General features: G+C 42.2%; 1 protein-coding gene across 8 annotated transcripts in view; it reads right to left on the reverse strand.

The window, feature by feature from the left end:
• Window positions 1–25297, reverse strand: part of arvcfb (ARVCF delta catenin family member b) — a 288700-nt gene that overhangs the window by 252470 nt on the left and 10933 nt on the right. For all 8 annotated transcript variants that reach the window (XM_079516206.1, XM_079516202.1, XM_079516207.1 and 5 more), the window contains exon 2: window positions 5947–6060. The gene's annotated coding sequence lies outside the window, so the exon portion shown is untranslated. The remainder of the gene's footprint in view (window positions 1–5946; window positions 6061–25297) is intronic.

Consider the following 25297-nt stretch of genomic DNA (forward strand, 5'->3'; position numbering starts at 1 on the left):
GGCTGTTGTAGTACAATCTGAGGATGCGAGGGCATGCTCCGTACTTCTTCTTCAGGCAGCAAAACCAGTATAGTTATAGACACTGTTGGGCCTTTTCCCTGACGTATGTGGTGTGTTACAGAATCATGTCTGTGTTAGAGGGATTTGTTACATTTGTTAGAGGGATAGTGTGAGTGTCTATGGTGTGAATTTCTGGACATGCAATTTTAGTGACACTAGTAATTTTCTTTGTTAAAGTGTACTAAAGTAGCATATTACATGCTGTGTTGATTAAAAAAGGTTATAAATGTAGACCCCCCCCATGCCAAAGCATCAGCACTCACACAACAGTCTGCCGTCTGCCGTCACCCAGGTGGATACAGTTGGGTGCCACCGATATTGTCCCTTATCATTTGACCCATTTAGGCCTGACCTCAAATTTTTTAAAAATCCTTCTAAATCCTCCAGTTTTCTGAAATAAATATTTTCACGATTTTTCAAAAATATGTATGTTATTTGAGTTTTGCCTGACTCCAGACCCTGAATCTGTAGCACAGCAATTAAAGATTTGTTATGTTGCGATTCAGGTCTGTTGTTGTTGTCATCCAGTATGTTTTCTCATTTGGAATTCCAACCAGGCCAATTAGCGTCCATTTGAATGTGGTGATGAAATTGAACTGACAGTTCAAAACAAAAGCGGATAGAATTGATGTTGCTAACTTGCTATTGAAGCGGTTTTGAAAAGGCTGTGGCCGCAACTGTCAGCAGGGAGTGTTGGGCAGGAGGAGTATAGGGCGAAGGCTCTACGTCCTCCCGTGGGGGCTCCTCACTGGCAGGTGATACAACAGCAGTGACAACACACAAATGTCTGTTGGGGGGAATCAATTGGTATACCGACTAAACTGGGGAGAAAAAGAAAAATAACTATGCTATTCAAAAACCCACAGTCTACTTAAAAAGGAATGTGAATGTCTAATTTGAAAAGGTTTGGTAATGGCAGGTGTTCTTTTTTTTTTTTTTACTTTGTTTTTATTTCAGTTTAGGCAACTTCACAGAATTAAAAGCATACATTTTTCTTACAACTGCTTTTTTTCTTTTTTTACACAACCTCAGCTGTTTCATACTTTCACAGAATATATATATATATATATATATTATACACTCATACACACAAACAACTTCACATACATTTACAAGTATTCACAATAAAACAAGGAAATAAAATACTACAAGTATTCACCATAAAACAAGGAAATAAAATACAAGTAGCGAGACAAAAACAACAGAGCGTCGACAACAATGGGAAGTGAACAAAACTGAGAACAGACATGACTGGAGACCGAGGAAAGAGTATGAGCACATCAGAAGGTCTGGGGAGAAGTGTATTCAGTGAGTCGTTACTCGAGATTCCGAAACCTGCTACCTCATTAGTAGAGGCATGGCAGGTGTTCTTGATAGTGGCAAACATATTGCAACAACTTTATCCATTAGCAATGCTAATAATTTTTCATTAGATATTCTTTAGTGGACAAGAGTTATTAGAAAGCTAAACCAACAACATCAATGGCTTTACTATTTTGATTGCTTAGGCTTAGGGAATGAACCAATCGCTTAGGACGCCCTCTTCTGCAACGCCCATCTCAGAAAACAGCTGCAATGGGAGCACTTTCAGACTGAATAGTGAAGTTAATGAAATGAATATTCAGTCACACTTGGGTGCATTAACTGTGCACTCTCCCGTATGCCTCTCAGCACTGAGCTGATATCTCTCCTATTCTGTTCTATGGTGGATTGTTTGTTACAGTGCGTAACCAGATATTTGATTTGAAAGAGCATTTTAATTAAGTAAATGACACGCAGTAATAATAAGGCTGAGTTTATGAATTATTTAGCAGAGTCAAGGCAAGGTAATTGTATTTGTATAGCGGCAAGTTACAACATAAGTTATCTCAAGGCCCTTTTCATATAGCCTCTGAGAATGGAAGTATTTGTCCTCATAGTGGACATGATTTTCTTGCATCTCATTTGCATTTCTTCAGAGTAAAAACTGTAAATTCTCTTGTCCTCTAATGAGGACATTCTTCTGGGCTTTCCAATGTGGGTGTGGAACCATGCTGACAACTTCCAAGTTCTTCTAAATGCTATAGTCCTCAAAACCTCCACAACTACCCAAATATGGTGCTCCATTCTTACTCTATCTTGTCAAGTGTATAGCAGACATCACAATGTACCAAAACTTCATTAATGAAATCTAAATGTTAAGATGTTTTTTGTTTCCCGTCAGTCAGTCAGTCAGTCAGTCAGTCAGTCAGATACATGTCTACCAGTATAAGACGCCCTGAGCTTGAGGGTGAGAAGCGCCCTAAAGGACGAGGTCGGCGGTCGCATGCACTCATCCGCCTGGGTGACGGCAGACTGCTGGGCGAGCGCTGGCGCTATGGCATGGTCAGATCAACATACAGTATGGAATGAATTCTGTACTGGCCATATATGAGGCGTGTCTTGAGTGGGTGGCGTGGTTTGATGAGGTCAGATCAACATATAGAATGTCAGAACAGGTCAGCTCCATATATGGAGATCTAAGGGTGGCAGCTGGGACAGTGTCTTGAGTGTACAGGGTTTGATGAGGTCTGGTCATATATGGAGTGTGTCTTGAGTGTAGAGGGTTTGATGAGGTCAGGTCAACATAATGGAATGTCAGAACAGGTCAGCTCCATATATGGAGATCTAAGGGTGGCAGTGGGGGCAGTGTCTTGAGTGTACAGGATTTTATGAGGTCAGATAAACATATGGAATGAAATATTGGCCATATATGGAGCGTGTCACAAGGTGTGACGGACTTACTGACAGGTTTTGCAGGTAGTAAACCGAAATTAGGCTGTCTTCCTTGTCCAGCTTTATTTGGGGAATTGCTGTATGCTTGCTTTATGCTTCATGTATGATATATGGCCGAATCTATAAATACTAAATACCGGTAGTCAATGTATTGACATCCGCATGGGGGGGAGAGAGAGAGAGAGAGAGAGGTAGAGATAGAGATAATTTCTGTTTAAAAGATATTTCTTCTGAATGGTAACAAGACCGTTTCCACAATGTCACAGAGCTCATTTGAGAAATGATACAATCACATTTCATCAGGTTCTAAGGACCCCAGCAGGGGGATCAAAGACCACTGTTGTCAACCCAATCATGTAAACAGTAAGGGGAAAGAAATCATGTGTTTTTTCCACCCTGTGCTACTAGAGGAATACAAATGGGCACTTCCACGAGCTGATTTACGTATTGAGCCAAGGCAGAGATGAAATGAAATCCCCTGCTATATTGTCATGAACGCTGCATAAATTCCTGTATTAGGTCGGTGGGGGTCAGGTAATGGAACAAGACACTCGTGCCCGGCATGCTGCTTCTTTCTGCAGCCCTCAACCGAGGCAGTGAGGAGCTAGCAGGGGCCTTCTCTCAATAACTGAATGGGGAATGTGCATAGAGATCACTGTAGCATGCTAAGTGGCAATGAGAGTGTCGGGGAGGCTGATCACCTGAGACTAAAAATTGAACACATTTATGAATTGTAAGAAATATACCAGTGAAAGACTATATCAAAAAGAACTTTTGTTTAATTGAAAAATTACACAGTATGACAGTATGACTTTAAGTTCCACTGCTTGCACACGATGGTGATACTGTAGCGTTTTATATGTAACATTACTTTAGGCATACATCGGATTACTTTTAAAAAAAAAGTTATCCTGGAAGGTATACAGCATTAACCCATCCATACAATACAGTATGAGGCAGGAATACTAATCCAAATTCCATCTACCTCCTCCTAATATTTCAACGATGTAATTATTATTTGCTGTCAGTAGGGCTTGAAGAAAAAATATTCCATCGACAAATTCAATGTAGCCTCACAGAAGTGAGCCTCGTTCCCAACCTTTACTCATCTCCGAGGACAAAAACCTGCATGGTCACGAGAGTGTCTATAGGGGACTATGGATGTGTAGTGTATACCCATTATGTAAGACACGCACGCACGCACGCACGCACGCACGCACGCACGCACGCACGCACGCACGCACGCACGCACGCACGCACGCGATATCATAATATTTAACAACAGCACCCCTATCACTGAACCCACACAGTTTTTCATCAGGGTTTATGATGCCAGTTGGAGTAACAGCAATCATAGGGGGTCAACCTCAATTCATTTCTTCTAATTGGATGTCAAAATTATAGTGCAAGAAAAAAGGGCTTTTCTGAATTTGGGCGGACTTCAATCACATATGTTCCCCTCATTGGCGATGCCTATGCTGACGATTAATTCAGGAAACAGAATTACAAAGGGAATTACAAAAAAAAATGGTTAACAAGCACACATGAGTGAAAATGAAATAAAAATGATTTATGCCGTTTGAATGCAGAATGAGGTTCTCCTCCTCCCCTGCTTTCTAGCCCAGGGACTATAGCTGTTAGCCTCCATAACTCAGCCTCATTATTAGCCATGGATGGATGAAGCATTAAGCTTGTTCGCCACCCATGGAAAAGCACAAACCCTTCAAATATGCAATGCTACAGCATGAATGCGTGATCTTGTTTATCAAGTAATCACACTGAGAAATAAAACCCCCCCACACTGTAAATAGAGAGAAATATATAGAGGGAACTGAACTTTTATTTTTTTTCAGCATTTAGTCAGCAGTCGTATCTATAACAACTTGCAAGTGCAGCCATAATATTCTTAACATAAGGTGTGCGTTTGCATTTATATTAAACATTAGGGCCAACTAGGGCCTGTGTGCGACATTACTGTGCGAGTTAAATGCCAAACCTTCTTGCCAAAGAAAATCTCAACTAATTGAGAGCATACAGTATAAAAGGAATGACTTCATCCCCCATGAACATCAATCAATAAGATGTGAAATTCTCCCGTCTCTCACAAACAGAGACACTGTCTGTCAGCCCTGCCCAATCTAACTGTCAATCACCACACTATTCCATGACAACATGAGAACTCCTCATTACAAATCCTGTTACCATGACATAAGACCTGTTGCATGTTACTGTCTTGACCAGGGCAGAAGTGCAAGAAGAAAGGGCACGCACGCACACACACACACACACACACACACACACACACACACACACACACACACACACACACACACACACACACACACACACACACACACACACACACACACACACACACACACACACACACACACACACACACACACACACACACACACACACACACAGTGCCTGACACATGTACCGCCTTCAAAAAGTGTTTGGAAGCAGCGAAACTCCCACATGAGGGATTGAGTGGAAGATAAAGCCGCCCATGAAAATGGCTCTACTTGAGCGCCATGGCGGTTAATCCAAATTAACTCCACCAAGGCTCTCCCTAATTCCCCTACACCTGTCAATTTGGTCAGGGCTCTGAGGAAGAGTCAGGCAGCCAACCATTTAATCATTAGTGGGTTGCTTAGGACAATGATTCTCAACCTTTTTCCATTTCAAGGACCCCCGGTTTGATATGCATTATTAGGCCATAGATACCCATTGACAAAATCTTTTAAATCTCTGTGACCCCAATTATCTACAGTGTAAAATGCTACATTAATTCTGAGAGTGTAGAAATGGAACCTAAAGGACCTGTATGGGTGCATTTGGTTCCATTTAGTACACTTTGAGAGTTAAAGGCCAAAAAGGTTCCATTTGAAACAGTGAAGGATAGACACATACCACATGGATAGGATAGACACATACCACATGGATAGGATAGACACATACCACATGGGCCAATGTCTGTCAGTGAAACAGTGAAGGATAGACACATACCACATGGGCCAATGTCTGTCAGTGAGTCCCGGGTCCCATTCCCATTTGAAACAGTGAAGGATAGACACATACCACATGGGCCAATGTCTGTCAGTGAAACAGTGAAGGATAGACACATACCACATGGGCCAATGTCTGTCAGTGAGTCCCCGGTCCCATTCCCAGCCGGAGACCCTACTCCTCTCTCTCTGGGTTTCTTGTCTCTTTATAGGCTACTGTAGCTGTCAAATAAACCTGGAAAAAAAGCGTAAAATAATATTATCGTCGCTGTCGGGCAGAAACCTTATATGGACATATTTTATATCTCATATTTTGTAGGACATAAAGTTGGAAGTGGTTAAGTGTATATTTGTATAAGTCTCAAAATGTTCTGATGAATTGAAAATGGTGGACCCTGTTGTAAACAAGTGTAATGCTTAGTCATGGTGTCGTCCACAGTAACAGTTCTTGTATTGACATTTCTACAGGGGCTCCGTAGAAATGTACCCATTCTGCATACTGTGAAATAAAAAATTCAGTCAATTTCAATCAAAGCCTGTCTGTGCGTTTTTTACATTTAACAAATAATAATAAGTATTAACAAGAGCTTGAGACTAATAAGTATTGGATCAATTGGAAGACTGGTTCTTTTTTTGTTTTGTATTTACAGAATCAAATGAACCATTCAGTTCTGATATCATCCCTTTTTCAAAAGTCCCTGCTGAACCCTGAAATAACACCTTCGGCAGCATGAAAGCATTGTTCCCGGGCAAGAGAGATGAGATGAAAAATGAGAGGCAAGGCGTTGAGTGAGAGCAGTGAAGTTTAAGCGCTGAAGGCAGATACATGTACACGGGAACAGCATGATTCTGTCTCAGTGGGACATGATCGTGAACGTGACCACCTCGTATAGGCCAGCAGCTCCATCCTTAGTTCATTTTGTTCATGGCAACAGTATAGGTGAGGAGAGAGAGCATGAGAAGTAGAGGGAGGTGGCTAAATGGAAAGGGGAGTAGAGAAAGGTACCAACTGAGAGAGAGAGAGAGAGAGAGATTGAGATTTTGCTCAGTCAATGTCCTGGTTTCTTTAGGCCACAGCTAGACACCAAATCCAAAGATCCACACTGTACCAAAAGCAGTGGAAAATAAGGATGTACCAATCTGCCCCTTCTATCAGATTACAACATCCAGAGCCAGTAGGGAAAAGAAAGGGTAGGGAGGTGGAAAGATTACACATTCTCATTTTATAGCAGCTCTCGCTCGGCTCAGAATTCCAATAGTGACAAGTATTGATTTGTAACCTTTCACGGTGTGATAATAACCTGTGAGCCACTGTCTTTCTATGCCTGTCAGAAAAAAGAGAAGATGAAGCAGTGTTCTCTATTCTCACCTCCTACTGGAGGAAGGACATTCAAAAGATGACATTTATACACACAGATTAGAGTCAAGCCATTTCATTTCTGCAACATAAAATGCCAATCGCAGACACAAAGGGAAAAGCCATCTCACCATGTAGTTAAATAACTTCAAATAATGTTTTTTGTAAATGCATTGATGTGCAAGTAACCTCTGATTGTGGAAATTCAATGTCTGAAAAGAGCTGCTGTATAGCAGACGGTTGAGAAATAACCCTGGAAATAAGGAGCTTTGTGCGGGTGAACAATCCAGGTGGCTAATGCTCGCAGGCAGAGCGGGGCAGAGCCCTCCATATGTGCCACGGAAAAAGTACTTTCTCTCATGCAAAAGGCCATATAACTTACAATGCAATACACGTGGTTGTTGTCTAATGGCAATGTGAATGATTTAACCCCTCAACACTGATTTGCCACTTTCATGCATGAGTTATAAGATATATAGAGAAAGCATACAGGACAGCAGGCTATAGCAGAATTGTCTTCAAGAGCAGAATATTGTAGATCAAAAGCCTTGAGTCTTAACTAGTACCACTACAACAATCTCTAGGCATGACATTTGAGGCTGGTTAGGACTGAAGAGCCAACGTGTATAATAATAATATTTGGGGGATTTAGCTAAAATCAACAACCCTCCACCCAAACCCCATTTGAACTAGATTTCAACTCTGCATGTGTATCATGTCATGGAAAATGCCACAGAATAGCATGAGCCTGACCTCAAAGTTTCCAGGCAGGAATCATGGATGGCTGCTGTAGACAGCAACGTGGTGGAATCTCTGTTGCTAAAGACCTGAGAGACCAAGGAGTGAAGGACAGGGGGCTCTGAGGATCAAACCTAGGGATTGGTCACCAGCTTTAGTTAAAGAAGGTCATAAAGTGAAGGTGATAGCTAAAGTGTGTGTGTGGGGGGGGGGGGGGGGGGGGGGGCATCTTGGCTCAGACGTAGCACACATAGACCTGTCTGTGACAGCGATTTTAGCTTATGACCACACACTATAATCAGCATTACTGCCACAGCCCCCTCTATTTCCATTTATTATTGATTAGGTAAATAATAGATAACCAATCTGTCTAGACAGTCTCGTTTCCTGTCACACTTCACTGTATCAGAAAAGCAGAACATACTGTAGATTTCTAAAAAAAGAAATATCGTGATAACGTTCTATGTAAACAAATGACAGCCAGGGAGAAGAGGAAGAACATTTTCTTTAGATTGTAGAACAGCCAATATTAGAGTGAGCTGGTTACCTAGATAGAGTGGTGATGGCTCAGATTCCCTGACTGACTGGGATTGCCTCAGTTGGGAAAATGAATGAGACATTCCTTAACAACTTCCTTAACAACTAACAAGGTGTCCCTTAAGCAAGCCTGTGGTTGTTCTGTGCCGTTTCAAGGGGTGAATGTTCAGGTTAAAAAGAATGGGTCTCATGGGTGGCATATTGACTGGCAATAATTCTAATTATCGGCATTAATGGTTAAGATGTTTGTCATCAGAATGGCACGTAACCAGGGGTGAGCTGACGGTAGGGCTGTCCGGCCGGGTAGTTTGAAGATGCATGCAAGCCTTCACAGTTGCATTCACAGTTTTCGCACCTCGCTAACCTCGCTAACAAAACCTGTCGATTGAGTGTTACAGCTTGAAATAACAGGAATGATCGACCTTGGATACATATCAATGGTGAAGGTCCATCCATTGTGTCAACCTGCTAAGTAGCCTAGGCTATAGTGTATAGTGTCTGAAGCAGTTTGAAGCAGTCTAAACCCCAAAGGGTTGAGACGGGACGAGGTGGTTTTAGCGTTCGTCCCAGCGGTGCATCTACAGTACTCGTAAACATTTGGTTGCAAGGTGACCCATTGATGAAAGAGTTGGATAACAGTGGCTGACATGAACTAATTAAATTACAGAGGTGCCGTTTTCAAGTTAAATGCATAATTATGACAAGACTAAAGCTTCCTCATAATGAAAGTAAATATAATACATTTTATACAGTAGCCTATATTGCGTGTTAACCGTTTCCGTCCGTAGGACGTGGCCACACGGGAATCCAATCGAGGGATGCATTGGACGTGTGTACACGTCCTATAGCGCATCCTCAATGATATCAGACGAGGGAAGAATATTCTGAATTCTTTCCTTTTTTTTTTTTTGTCAGACACTCGGCCACCGTCCTTCGCACTCTATGGCCATATTAGCTTCCTGTTGACTTAGCTGTTAGCGCGGCAGAAAGAATGCCTCGTCTCTCCAAATCCAGGGCGCTCTCCGTGGTTTTGATCTGATGGATATACTAGCGCTTCATTTCTGCTCCTCATCCGCCTCTCGTTCAAAATATGAACGCTTTTTGGATCATATATCGTATAAATTAAAACGATAGCAATGTAAGCTAGCAAAGTAAAGCAAACTATTTCTCCGTTTTTTTCCCGGATTGTTTCCGGGGGGTGGGTTCAGAGTAAAAGCGGCCATGATGGAACAACTGGATAGTTGTAGAAAATGTTTAAGACACCCTTCCTCTTCTCATGGTCGAAGTCCAAAGCTGTTCCCCTCAGCAATATTGTAAATACTTTCGTTTCTTGGTTGTTGTTGTTTTTTTGTCTTTGTCTTTTTCTTTTGTCTGCCCACTCTTTCTTCTTTTTCTCCTTCTGAAATGTACACTCTGAAGCGATATTGCCCTTTGCCCCTGTTAAGTGTTGACTTGATGCCATATGTAGTCCTGAAGAAAGCAAGGATGTTACAGAGACACTGGAGATGGAGTCACTTGGAGGGGGGAGGGAGGGAAGAGGGGTGAAAAAATCCTGGGAACTGCACTTGTGTCCTATGTATACATAGAAATGCTGTTATTGTACTGCTTTTTCCAAATAAAATAAATATTATTAAAATAAAAAAGCGGCCATGTCTTTCCGGCACCCCAGAGCTCCTATTTTGAAGGAATCCCGGCGCTGATTGTGTTAATAAGGTTAATAGGTCTACATTTAAGAGGTTATTTAAATCGGTGATCGCTCACGTACACGTGCACTAGCCCCACTAGTTAAAAAATCCACAGCACATCGCTGCACGTCCATCCATCCATCTTCAACAGCTTATCCGTAGTCGGGTCGCGGGGGCAACAGCTCCACCAGAGTGCTCCAGACTTCCCTCTCCAGACTAGAGCAACATTAGTGACTTCCTCCTGGGGGATTCCGAGACGTTCCAAGGCCAGTGAGTCGATGTGTTTTCTCCAACTGCACCTTGGTCTGCCCCGGGGTCTCCTCCCAGTGGGACGTGTGTCGAGGACCTCCATAGGGAGACGCCCAAGAGGCATCCTAACCAGATACCCGAACCACCTAAGCTGGCTCCTTTCCAGGCGAAGGAGCAGCGGTTCTACTCTGAGTCTCTCTCATGTGACTGAACTTCTCACCCTATCTCTAAGGGAGATGCCAGCCACCCGTAGAAGAAACCTCATTTCGGCCGATTGTATTTGCGACCTTATTCTTATTCATCGCTGCACGTAACCCTGCATACGATTTCTTTTTTTTATAGAAGCTTCTCTCCCTTGCCTCCCCTACACTGTCTGCCTCTCGGCTTTACTACAATCCTGTTGATACAGAACAAATACAAAGGGGAGACGCAGTCCAACCATGCAGGACCTGGTCACATTATGGTCACAGCCTTCCATGGGTGAAGGGAGGCCAGAGTCATACTCAAACTAATACCCAAACTGAATCGACCCAGGAAATTCACAAGTAAATACCAACTATTACAACTGGAAAGACATGTTCAGTTACTGCATGCATGCTTCTTTGGCACTTAAAGTATCTTTCTTGTAGCCTATGTCTTAATTGTCGAGCTGCTGTGCCGAGTCTATTTTTAATCAGTTAAACCATGCTCTGAATATTTCACGGCTTGCTCAAAGCATATTGATACACTTGCAGTAAACAACAGAGTGCCCCGTGGGCAGCAGGCATTATTGGTTTCCCCGTTACTCACCCTGAAACAACAGATGCCCAGAATAGAGCTTGTATTACAGTATGTGAGCATGCTTTGTTTCTGCGCCTCAAATGAGTTACAACAATCACTGACAAAATTATCGACCAAAAATGCTCAGTCACCATGTGCTGCATGTGTGCATATAGGCTACAGTATGTACTGTATGTATGTGTATATTGTATGCATGTGTGTGTGTGCGTGCGTGCGAGAGTGAGATTTGGGTCTGAGCATAATTTCCCTGTCTATAGTACAGTAGGCCTATATATATAATATGGTAAATGGTGCATTTATATAGCGCTTTACATAGATTGTGCATTACATTCACCCATTCACACGCCGATGGCGAAAACCATGCAAGGCACCAACCAGCACATCAGGAGCATTTAGGGGTTCAGTGTCTTGCTCAAGGACACTTCGACACCAACTCTGAGGGAGCCCGGGTTCGAACTGGCAACCTTGCGGTTACCATCCAGTCACTCTACCCCTGAGCCACCGCCGCCCCAATATGCTATAATGAGCTCTTTTTCCACTACACTGATTAATTTGGAACTCTTGGACAGCAGTTCTTACTGACACACATACTGTACTGGCACATGCACAATAATCTAGTGATACACATTTATGTGTACATAATATATGGGGATACATTCATAAGAATGATTAAACACAAATTATTATTGATTTTCCTAATTTAAGAACAAATACATACTGTATCCTAGTCATAATATTTGTATATGCCTTATAAGGTTTCTCCCTAAAACGACTCCCATACTAACTGTAGTATTTCCTATAAATTGTTGACAGCACAATATTTGTCCTGATTCTTTGTTAACCACTCAGTGATTCAAACACAATCAGTCACTCAGTCACTCACTCACTCACTCACTCACTCACTCACTCACTCACTCACTCAGTTCCCTTAAGTTTGCACAGTAGTACATGTTTTTTACATTTTCCTGACAATTCATATATGCTTAGAATAAAACTATTGCTTTTGTGTATGACTTTGGTCTATCCATTTGTCTTTCGTTCCCACTTCCCACTCACATCCATGGGATGAAACACTGAATGGATTTACACATAATTCAGCAGCTTTATCGGGACCAATGACCTCAATCACAGAGAGCAGTACCATCCCATCAGAGGGGGCAAGAACTCTGACTTGGAGAGGAAATGGCCTATCTAACTAATTGGATGACCTTCAGGTTCCCTTATCACCTCACTAGAGCCTTAAAAAGTGATTTTTAAAGGGACCAGGAAATGGTATTGTGTTTAAGCCCCCAAAAGCAATCATATCAACATCGTGGGTGGACTAAGATTGAATCCTGCCAAAGCCTACTCTCTTTCTTGTCAACATAGAGCAAATACGTGTCTAAAGGGCCCCTTGACACCATTTTTTAGAAGGTCATGTTCACTTTAGGGCTAAACATGATTATTAAGCTTTGAACTGAAATAAAAGAATGTAGGATAATTAGATAAAAGGCCATGGAGTTTGTATTCCACTGCGCTCTGACCACCAGGTACTTATTGTCCTATTAAACTGTTAACATTTATAAAAAGAAAGAGTGCGACCCTTTCCTTTTATAAATATTACCTGGTCCCAAAATTAGAAGAGTTCATCCTCCAAGGAGCACAAAAAAAGATACACAGGCAGTTAAAGTTGGGGAAGTTGTCCTTGCCCCACCGCTAGTGAGGATAAATAAATCAACCATGGTCATTACATTTCTCACTCCTTGTTCAAAAAGGTTTTTTTTAATATAAATTATATATTTTTTTAATTCTGTCAGCCTTGGTCAAATACCTACAGTATCAACCTTGGCAGAACATAGCCATGATAATGATTATATTACTACTGTACCAGCGTGATCCAGATGATAGCAGGAATCACACAGTGAAATACTGACAAGGGACTCAAATAAATATAGACATGATTGTTATTGACTTCCAGGGTCTCTCACATGAAGGCAAATTGCAATAAATAGATCCACGCAATGAATCATCCTGCCTCTTCTTCCGTAATAGCCTCCCCATGTTGCCTGGCATTCATTTATGAAAGCTAGATTTTGGTGTTAGAACAGACAGTAATGACATGGATGGGGCTCATAATTAAAACCTGAACTACAAGGCCTAAAACATGAACAACTAGATAAAGTGCCCGTCGGGGCACAGGTCTCCACCAGGGCAGGCCAGGTTGTGGCCTCCTGGTGGTGCTATAATAGGCCAATGTGAAAAGGGTGCCATTTCTTCTTACGCCTTGGATGGCAATTGGATGATTTGAGGCATTTTGTTCCAAAAATGTGTTTTGCAAAAATCCACCTGTTGGTGACGCTATAACAGGCCACTGTGAAAAGGGTGGGATATATTCCTCGGCCTAGTAGGAAAGTCTGTGAAAGATTTCACGTAAATTGCACGCTGCGTTCATGATTTGAGGCTTTTTGTTCAAAACAGGCAAATCCTGCAAACTTTGAAAGCCAATAGAGATAGTGTGTAACGATTTGCGGGATTTTTGGACAGAATCTGAGTAATAATGTGTTTTTCAAAAGTCGACCTCCTGGTGGCGCTATAACAGGCCGTTCTGGAAAATTTGGGGCAAAGGTTCATCGTTGGCATCCAGTGAGTGTGTGTGGAAAATGTGGCATCGACCAGGTTAACGGTGCTGGAGATTAGCTGTACACAGACGGACGGACACACACACGGACGGACTCACACACACACACCTTCGGCCTGGTGGAGACAAAAATAAATCTGATGATATTCTGACTCTGAGTAACAATTTCACTGTCACATGACATTTTGGCATTCACACCAATAGACAGCAATGGGTATAGAAGCAGGTAATAGGCCAGGCAGAGTCATTTAATTAATCCCTTGGCTAGGAGCAGATGGAAGTGAGCTTAGTGGCCTCTAATAAGCACTAATGTATCTTTGCACTCAGAGTAATGAAGGCTGTGATGGTTCTGGTGAATGGGGCTGTTATAGTTGGCGTCATGTGAGGAGGAACTTCTAGGAGAAAATAGAAAGCACTACACTGGACAGTGAGGCTGTAGTTTGGGTTCCTGCTTTTGCAAATTGATGGTGTAGAAGGGTTCCCCAATAATTTCCCTCAAGGGCCATATTTTGACTACGGTACCAGGCTGGGGGACGAGTCCGTGTGCGAAAAATTGGGTTTTTTATTTTTTTCATTAATGAATTAAGCTTAGAATAGATGTAGAACAGTGGTTCTCAACCAGTGGTCCGGAGACCATCCGTGGTCCTTGAGGGGGTTCCAGGTGGTCCCCAGCTAAATGATGGAGAGTTGGTAACCAAAATGAATTCATTTTCAGGGTAAAGACCCCATTTGAAAAGATATGGCAGTGCTCTATAGCAGTGATTCTCATCATATCATCATATCATATCATCATACTATCATACTGTAATCATCATCATCATCATACCATAATTCAGTCAATATCTGTCTGAATGTGTGTCTGTCTGTCTGTCTGTCTGTCTGTCTGTCTGTCTGTCAGAAACACCGCCGTATCTCCTCACCGCCTGCACCAATCGCTTCCACTTTTCACACGGGCATTGACCATAATAATATGGAGGTCTTAACGAAGCCCTTTTTCCAATTTAACAAATTATAAATGAATAATGAATATATTAGTGAATTAATAATGCGAAAACGCACCCAGGGCGCAGTGCCCCCCGCGACCACAAGGGGGGGGGGGGGGGGGGGGCAATATCTCACAACGGGTAAGGGCTAGTAATTTAAATTTGAAGAATGCCTAGTTTGACATGGTAAATGGTGCATTTATATAGCGCCTTTATCCAAGGCGCTTTACATAGATTGTGCATTACTACTTGGCTACGTTCGGAAATCCGAACGTAGCCAAGTAGTAAGCTGATTGGCCATCAGCCCTGTCACTCAACAGCGTCAGACAACAAACATGGCTGCCCCCACTGCGGTAACTCACGACCGTATCAATCTGGAGGTTTTATAAACATCATCATCCGACATATTTTACCGCTTTTGTTTACATACTAATAGCGCTCGTTGGCTGTGTTTGTTTGGTTAGCAAACGGGTTAGCCACATGATTGACAACAACGTCATCTGCTTTCCTACTATTCTGATTGGTTGGTATGAACCAATCACTGAAGACTGCTGCTTTGATGACACCCATCCCATAAACTGCTGCCGTGGGGAGGGCTTTCAGTCTGAATAATGAAGTGAAACGAAATGAAAATTCAGACTGAGTGTCAGGCTATGTCAGATAGGGAACTCTGAGACCATTCTACAAGGAAGGAACGGAGAGAGGAAATGACAGAGTAAGAAAGATATTTACAGTAAATAAACAGGGAAAGCCTAGCTTTCCCTTCAGCAGGTGTCTGGATTTAGCTTAGGCTACTATACAAGATTAAGCACAGGGCATCCGTATCCATGTTCATTTGCCATGGCTGTAAGTCAGACTTCCATTCCAGACCCTAATTACACATGGCTAATATGATCTGGCAGGCGTCCCCCTGGAGACTAGCCAACAGTGCCCTAGATACTGTATCTGCAAGTACATCTAGAGCTTAAAGTTTTATTAAATGTATTTTTCAGCAGTTCTTTGAGGTGGTGATATGCACACACACACGAGTTCACGTCAAATTGCACGCTGCGTTCATGATTTGAGGCTTTTTGTTCAAAACGGGCCAATCCTGCAAAATTTTAAAGCCAATGTTAGCCAATTAGGATGGAATATGAAATATCGGACAGATCCGTCTTGAGCACACGACTATGGAGATACTGTGTAACGATTTGCAGGAGTAATATCCAAAAATGTGTTTATAAAAGTCGGCCTCCTAGTGGCGCTCTAAAAGGCAAATGTGAAATATGCATGTCAAAGGTTTGTCCTTGGCCTATAGGGAGTGTGTTTCACGCAGATTGGTGCAGTTATAGGTAAAAATGGTGAAAAGCTGCCTCATGGTGGCACTATAACAGGCCGTTCTGGAAAATCGTTGGCATCCAGGGAGTGTGTGTGCAAAGTTTGGCATCGACCGGGTTAAAGGTGCCGGAGATTAGCTGTTAACGGACGGACGGACACACACACACACACACACACGGACGGACGGAGGGCAAAACATACTCTCTCCCCATGCCTTCGGCCTGGTGGAGACAACTATAGGAGGAGCTCCAGGGAGTGAGGGGCATGTGGGATTCCTCTGGGGCAGTGGTTCCCAAACTGTGGTGTGTGCACCCCTTGTGGTGCGTGGAACGCCCTCTAGGGGGTGCATGACATGAAACGTTTTATGGTGTGATTATTTGCCAAAATCATATAAAAAATATATAATTTTTGGCCAAATACAACGAGACCGAGCGTTGGGGGGTGCGTCAGCTAGGTCAGGAGGTAACAGGGGGTGCACGGCCCGGCTGCTCTGGGGAGTCATAGGGTATGTGGGGGTACAGAGGTTTGTTTAATCTCTGCACATATCCCTGTCCTCTGCAGCTGGTTCAGATGGAGATAGAGGGCAGATGCCATAGGCCGAGACCCATGAGAGAAGATTAAAATAGTGTGTAGAGTGGTGTTCATGACGAGGAAAATGAGGAAAACAAATTTCTTTCTTTTCACCACCACAAATATGGAAACGGTTGCCTGCAAGATTGCCAAAGACCTGTTCAATCTCCCTCATGCAGAGAATTAGGTCTCTTGGTAGAAGCACGACGCAGGCCATCTCTTGTGCAATGAGCTCTCCAACATTCAGCCGCCTCTCTATGACTTTTAGCAATTGCCACAATGAACCAGAATCTCTTGGGGCATTGCTTTGGCTCTGGATAAAAATGAAACTGCTTGAAATGTCCATGTCACATTGCTAACAGCTGGATAAAGATTTCAAATCCAATATGAGGCCTAAAATGAAGAAGTATACATGGAGATTGGCACTTCTTGCTGTAAGATGTCAGTTTTAAGGTGGGCAAACGAGATATGTGCATTCTCAATCCCTTTTGTGCAAGCAGAAAATTGCTTTTACTCCATTTTCGAGCAGCTCAGTGCAGACACAGCAAAAGAAAACAACACATTAGAATGTTGATGTTACTTGAGGACAGGAAATTATTTGAGCTCTGACCATTCTTATAGTTGCAAGAATTATTCACAGGCAAAACAATCTAAGGTTTACTTGTTATTTAGAGATCAGGTTGAGTTTGGGTGCAATGCAATTTAAGAGATTGTATTGCTCCAACAATAACCTCTTGCAAAAACAGAGAAGAAAAACGTACTATGTCAAGATAGATTATATAGATTTTCAAGGTTCCAATATCAGAGTTTATTAGGCAAAAATGTTTAATCCATTCATTCATGTATATCAACACGCTGTTTCACGATATCAACAACATTTAGCGGAGAAATACACAGAAGTCAGTTTTTCTCTTTTTTCCCCCTTCAACACTATTATTGATCTCCTCACATCAGAACAATGGCATTTCGGTTGAAAATCTGCAAACTTTCCCTTTAACAAAACAGGCATAGGCCTATGTCAAAGTTTGACAATTTGCATTCTAGTTGTCCATTTTAACTAAAGAATACATGACTCTAATTCAAATAGGTTAGGGTGAAAGTGAAATAGGCAATTTCTTGTTCCAATATGTATACAGTTTCATTGCATAAACATTTTGTACAGTAAACTGGAGATCAAACAATGACCTTTGGATCCTCGCCAAGCTACTCGTCTCATATATATGAGCCTGTATTTTCATCAGGAGTCCTATCTATAGTAAAGCTGTTATAAAATGTGTTATATACAATTTCAACGCACGCACGCACGCACGCACGCACGCACGCACGCACGTACGCACGCATTCATGTTAAATGTGTATGTCTCACAGAAACTATAGTAAAATATAGTACTAAAATATAATACTTCGTGGAGGTGCTGGGTTCAAAAAGTGACATAGGAAAAGAGAAGGGAACCCGCACACTCATATGCTCCAAAAGGTTTATTATTGACGACGTTTCGAGCCAAGGCCAGATGAAGAGGCCAGATGAAGAGCCTTGGCTCGAAACGTCGTCAATAATAAACCTTTTGGAGCATATGAGTGTGCGGGTTCCCTTCTCTTTTCCAATGTGTATCTCAGACATTTAACCACTAAATACTTGGTCTTCTCTTTTCTCCACCCCTATAAAAAAACCTCTTTGCCGAAAATAGCCGATCTACAAGCTCACAACGCCTTGCATGGCAAGGCAATTTTAGTATGTTCCCATCAGAATAGGGAAGCTACTGTAGGGGTCAAGTGGTTAACCCATTAAGACCTGATGCCGATTCTACAAATGACTTCTAAAACAGTAGTTCTCACACTTTCAAGAATTATTTTTTTTCCCAAAAATAGTGATGTCCATAAACTTGACCACACAAAACACTTCACTCCACTCCACTTCACTCCACTATACCAATGAACACACAATGCTTAAACTTTCTCTTTTAATTACTGATCCTAACTCTGGTCATCAATGTTCTGTTGGGAAATCTTCTGCAAAGTTCTAAAAGACCTGACATCAGCTGAGTCCAAAACACACAGTAGAGCAATTTGACTGTCTGCCCTGCCATTGCAACCAAAATGAGGTAATTGGGGTCGCATCACTTGTCATGGACTTTAATTATGTTCAGATCCTTTCTGCATATTAAACAGCTCCAGTAAGAACATCTGGGGATTTTAATAGCTAAAGGGGAAAGAAGTATATGTTTGCGATATCTCAGCATATGTGCTATTATTGCAGTGGAGCTGTGGATTTGCAGGAAAAATAGTGATTTCTCACCTTAATTTAATCTCTTTTATTTATTCTCTCTATTACTTGGCAAGGTTTCCCAAAGGTAATGGGTGAAGATTTCAGTTAAGATTTTTGCCAATAAGGTAAAATGACAAATGAGGACATTTTCTTTTTTGCGTTGAAACTTTACTGAACCCAATGAGTCAAAACATAAACAAGACATCACACTTGGGTACTGCTACTGTTATGGCTCTTTAAGAAATGTTTTTTTTCCCATTTTCCAAAAATGGATGAATTTGAAGGGACAATACAAAAGCGTGCACGCACGCACGCACGCAAACCACGTGGCACGCCCGCCACGCACGCGCGTGGCACGCACGCACGCACACACACACACACACACACACTTTTGTTGATTGATTGTTATTTCACAGTATGTAGAATGGGTACAGTACATATCAAACGAAAGCACAAGTCATTACAAAAACTGTTACTTTGTGGACGACAGCATGATAAAGCACTAAGACTTGTTTACAACAGGGTCCACCATTTTCAATTCATCAGAGCCTCCCTAATGAACCAACCAACCAGTAGGTCTACAGTACAAGGGAAAAATAAATGAAGAGAATACTGAAAGGTTTCTTAACAAATTACTTCGCCCCCTACACACAACCCATTCATGAAGCCACTTTGGTGTCTCTGTCCACAATTATATCCATCATTGTCTCTCTCCATCTCTCCCTGTATGTCAGCTCTCTGTGCAATTCTCTACCTCATTCACTGTCCACCGATCTCCATCTCCAACTGTATCGCTCCCTCTCTATTTTAATCAATTATTCTCCCCTGCTCATACCAGTACCACCCATCCCTGTCTCTAAACGCATTTTATGCTATCTCTCCTTCTGTCTGTTTGTTTCTATCTCTCTCTCTCTCTCTCCCCTCCATTTCTCCCTGTGTGATTTATGTGCCACACTCCATTCATGGTTCCACCATCTGTTTGTAGTCACTCAGTGATGAAACGTTAGGGGGAGGGGGGATTGTGCCGGGGTACAGTGATACGCTATATTTGTTATTATTAGTTTAAAGAGTGAGTAAACAGTAAACTGGCACTATCCAATAGATATTTTATAGAATTCAGATATTTTATAAAACGCCTAGATCACTGCTTGCAATAAAACACCATTTATTGATCCAATATAATTCTTGACTTGACAATGGCTTTATTCCACTGCTGTGGAACATATTCTCAATATACTGAGCCTTGTATAAAAGGAGTTCGAGTTAACTAAAATGAACAAAAAATCACACCTGTGTGAAGTAAGTGGTGCAACTCTGTGTGGGGGTCCCCGGAACTTCCAGACCTGCAGGAACGCGCCCAGGGTGCGGCGGTCCTGCCCTGCGTCCGAAACGGTCGAGAAATGACAGAGTTACCGTGTGGGGGTCCCCGGGGGTCGGACACACACACACACACACACACACACACACACACACACACACACACACACACACACACACACACACACACACACACACACACACACACACACACACACACACACACACACACACACACACACACACACACACACACACACACACACACACACACACACACACCACTCTCTCTAAAATAGCATCCTAATACAAAGAAAATGTCTTTAGTTTTAGTCTTCGTCAATGTCACATTAGTCAATGCAGAACACATGGGGGAGTCTCTCTTCCCTTCCATTGAATCCATTCCTTATCATCCTCAGTGCTCCACTCTCTCCATCCACCCTCACCACCCAATCCATTCCTCTATCCCTCCTGCTGGGCCTTTCAAGACTCAACGCTCCGAGCTACTGAGTGCTGAGAACACCCATCACCCTACCTACTGAGTGCTGAGAACACCCATCACCCTACCTACTGAGTGCTGAGAACACCCATCACCCTACCTATTGCACCCACCGTCCCCTGAGTGCTGAGAACACCCATCACCCTACCTATTGCACCCACCGTCCCTGCATGAGAACACCCATCACCCTACCTACTGAGTGCTGAGAACACCCATCACCCTACCTATTGCACCCACCGTCCCTGCATGAGAACACCCATCACCCTACCTACTGAGTGCTGAGAACACCCATCACCCTACCTATTGCACCCACCGTCCCTGCATGAGAACACCCATCACCCTACCTACTGAGTGCTGAGAACACCCATCACCCTACCTATTGCACCCACCGTCCCTACACCCATCACCCTACCTATTGCACCCACCGTCCCTACACCCATCACCCTACCTATTGCACCCACCGTCCCTACACCCATCACCCTATACCTATTGCACCCACCGTCCCTATGAGAACACCCATCACCCTATACCTATTGCACCCACCGTCCCTATGAGAACACCCATCACCCTACCTATTGCACCCACCGTCCCTGCATTTGTCCCACCAGTACAAACTGTTACGTTGAAATGGTAGTAAACGCCTGTGTCTTTTCACACCGGAACGACTCAATCTCCGCCTCCATCTCGATGGCAGGAGGAATGTGTAGATGTTAGGGTGGGGGGGGGGGGGGTCTTAATATACATGAAGTTGCTTAATTTCATAACTCTGTGGTTACAATTTACAATTTACAATTTAGGCATTTAGCAGACGCTCTTAATCCAGAGCGATTTACATTAGGCAAGAACAAAAGTATGGGAATACATCACATATATAAAATGCATTTATCAAGAAACATGCGTAAGCTAAGAACGTAACTAGAACATATCTATATAATGACACTATACATATTAACTATACATATATACTATACTATGCTATACATATGTACTATGATGTGCTATGACTACCTACAATGCAATTATTGTGCTGTCTACATGACATGCTATAAGTCTGTTTCAAATGGTTACTGTTGAGTTCCCAGTGGTTCTGCTATCCATGTGGTTCTGAAGCAGCTGTGCTGGAGGCTCTTCTCCTCTCAACATGGATTTGCCTGTAGTGTTATTGCCGAAAGCTGAAACAATCTGAGTCAATGCTTTCAGCGCAACTGGCAAGCATACACAGTAGGATTTTCATTAAAAACCTGCCTGCATGTTTTTTGGAGAACAAAAAAAGTAGCAATGTAGAGAGTGAGTGAGAGAGGGCAGACCTGCATGTCCTTACATTTCAGAGCATGTGAATTAGAGAAAAAGAGGTGCATGTGAAGACACCGAAGAGCAGACCGAGGAGGAAGTAACAGTCAAGATTCAATGCATGCATGGAAAATGTGTTCAGTAATACTTACTTCTTAGTTTGTATGCTGACAGCTAAAGGCAGCCGGAATGAAGGTATGCATCTAGGGGGTCTGGATGATGCCTGACTATATCTTATTTCATTTGCGGTGGGGAAATACTGACACAGAAAAGGAGATGACTAGTGTATATCCAGCAGGTATAATAATGGGAAACAAGATAGAGCACATTCCAGGGCACCGTAGAGGACAGGCAAGTTGGACAAATGATTTTTATACAACTGTCAAAGTATGGCAAAGAAAAGCTTAGCCAAGCTCTTCCTGTTTCAGAATTATCAACCATTCATTTTAGATTCATTATGTGATTCCAGGTGCTGACTAAGCTCCAGTCATCCAGTATGTAGGCTATATTTTATATATAATGAATATATTTGCTGTATTTATAAATGTGTGTTCATTAATATATCCCTAGCCCCCATTTAAAGGGGCATTCCACTCATTTTCAACATTTTACTATGTCATTAATATACCTTAGAGCTGTTGTGTGGAAATAATTAAAAAGTTCCCCCATTCTGTGTTTCCTAGAACTGTAAGTATGAAAACACAAATAGATTAAACACATCTTGATGACATCATCAAGATGTGTTTCACCATGTTAATGTTTTTTTCAGATCTCCAGTTTTAGGAAACACAGAATGGGGGAACTTTTTTTATTATTTCCACACAACAGCTCTAAGGTATATTAATGACATAGTAAAATGTTGAAAATGAGTGGAATGCCCCTTTAAGTGATTTCCCCTGTGCTGTGCCTAAATATGTATATGCATAATATATGTCATATATGTGCATCTCCATGCCTGTATGTGTGTTGGTGCAGCATATCTGGTTTCATGGCTGAAGCATTCTTCTAAACACTGCAGCACTGCCCTCTGTGCTGCAGAGCTCTGCAGCAGCCACAGTTGATTTCATCACAACACTAACACTTGGACAGCACACACAGACCCTGATTTCCACTGGGTTGCCCGGATACCACATACACAGAGCCTTGTCACATGACAAAGGTACACTTCATATACAGAATAGGCAGAGGGAGCTACAATATTAGAAGAGGTAAATGTAATTGTAATTGAATAATAAGCAACTCCCTCCGCCCCAAAATGAGAGAGCTTCCCTGTTAAGCTGTTAAATTGAATCACTGGTGACAATCGACAGACCCGTCTCCAGACGACATAATATGCCACGCTTCAGTACTTTTCCTCTCCAAACCATGGATGAGTATTCTGGTATACACAGGAGGGCAGGCAGGCAGGAAGACAACTTGCATCCACAATTATTCAGGCACAGCTGGTCAAAGCCTCTCGCTTTCACTCTCCACAGCGGACCTTTGCAGCCCAAGAACCCCTATTCCCCACCCCCACCCAAAGACACATCAAAAACTCTACCACACATAAAGCTGAGCATTGATGAATACGCTGGCATCTCCTCTGCCACATTCATGTTCTGACAATGTCCCTTTATATTTGCTGCCAACCGCTTAAGTAAGGGAGAAAAACATTTTCCTGCTTTTATTTGACAAGCTTCTTCATGAGGCCATCTCGCATGACCCCACATAACTCAGCTGTCACTTGGCTTGCCTGGCCACTATACTAAACACTGTGTTGGACCCCAGGATATATGTGCAGGAGTTAAAGTAATACTTATCACACAGGACTTCGTCCATTTATCAAAAGAATGGGTACAATGCTTTTTGTTTTTGTGAAAACATGTATAGGCTATGTGCTGGTTTGAGCATTGTCAGTGAACTGTTATTCTAAGGATGAGTAAAGATTATTCACTGATAATAATAATATTGATTGGTACTTGAACCTCTTCTAGAGAAGATCTTCTTGTAGAGGTCAACAAATTGCAATCTCTTTTCTAATGTTCCACCACTATGCAAGTGCTCAAGTGTTTCTTAAAACATACTCGATACTTTTACTGAAATGTATTCAAAAACACAGTAGGCCTATTCTAATCCCTGTTAATCCAATTGTGACAGTGGAGGCCTCTCCAATGAGCACATAGAGGGAACGCAACGCGGCCCCACAAATGTAGTCTTGGGCTTCCTGTGTATGCTAATAATGCCAATTCTTCTTTTTGGAAATAACATCCACACACACACTGAGGGAATAAAGGCAATTTTAGAATAATGAAAGGTGAACTTGTGGCTCAGCCAGTTCTATGTTTACTAAACCAAACAAAACATCTATCTCATAAATCTTTTTCAATCTGGTTCATGATCCATCAAGTCAGCCCTTCCCTATCTTGCTTCCAGTCTCTCAACTGTCCTGTCCTGTGTAATACAATAGGACAGCGACCCATTAATATGAGTCGCTCGCTGTCCAACGATGAGTCTTATCTGTGATTTTGACCTTCAACCAGATACTACTAAAATACCTGATGAATATTACATGACAAAAAAGCAACATAATTCATTATAATAATTATTATTACTATTATTATTCAAAACGAGGTCAATTTTACACAGCAAATAAAAGCATGAACCTGTATGAAGGAGGCATCACCAACGTAATAGTTTGATGTGAAATTTTGGCTGACACATTCTTTTTCTTTGGGTCGTTCAAGGACCTTTGGCCTTGATACACTTTTTAATCACAAACCACAATGTTATAAATATTAAAATGTTTGCTTCCACTCTTTCTGTTTGAATAATACTTCAAGGTCAAAATTTGGATATTTCCATGAGGAAACAGTTGCTATGTGGTTGCTAACCTGTCATTCAACCATCTGATTGGTCGGAAACTGAGTGGCCAAATGTCGCCGTTTCTATATTTGTCGTTCCGCCAGCATTTCCTCCAGACTTTGTCGAATACATAGAAAATGGTTGAGGATAACAATATTTTAACAAATTAACTGCTCGCGACGGAACGTTCCGCCAATTAGAATCAAACCGGCAAGCGCTATTGGCGGAACATTACGTCAGATACGCTTTATTATTGATATCAAACCGGATCGCTGATTTTTTTTGGGGTGTCCTTCTTTATTGATCCTAGTGCTGCAAGTGCACGGGTTCGTGCATCCGCAGTGCCGTTCACTTCTTGTATACAGCCGGACTAAAAAGCTGAATAACTCTAAATCTACGGAGCTCTCCATGGTTTTGATAAAACGCG

This window comes from Electrona antarctica, assembly GCF_951216825.1.
Source record: "Electrona antarctica genome assembly, chromosome: 12".
Classification (NCBI taxonomy): Eukaryota; Metazoa; Chordata; class Actinopteri; order Myctophiformes; family Myctophidae; genus Electrona; species Electrona antarctica.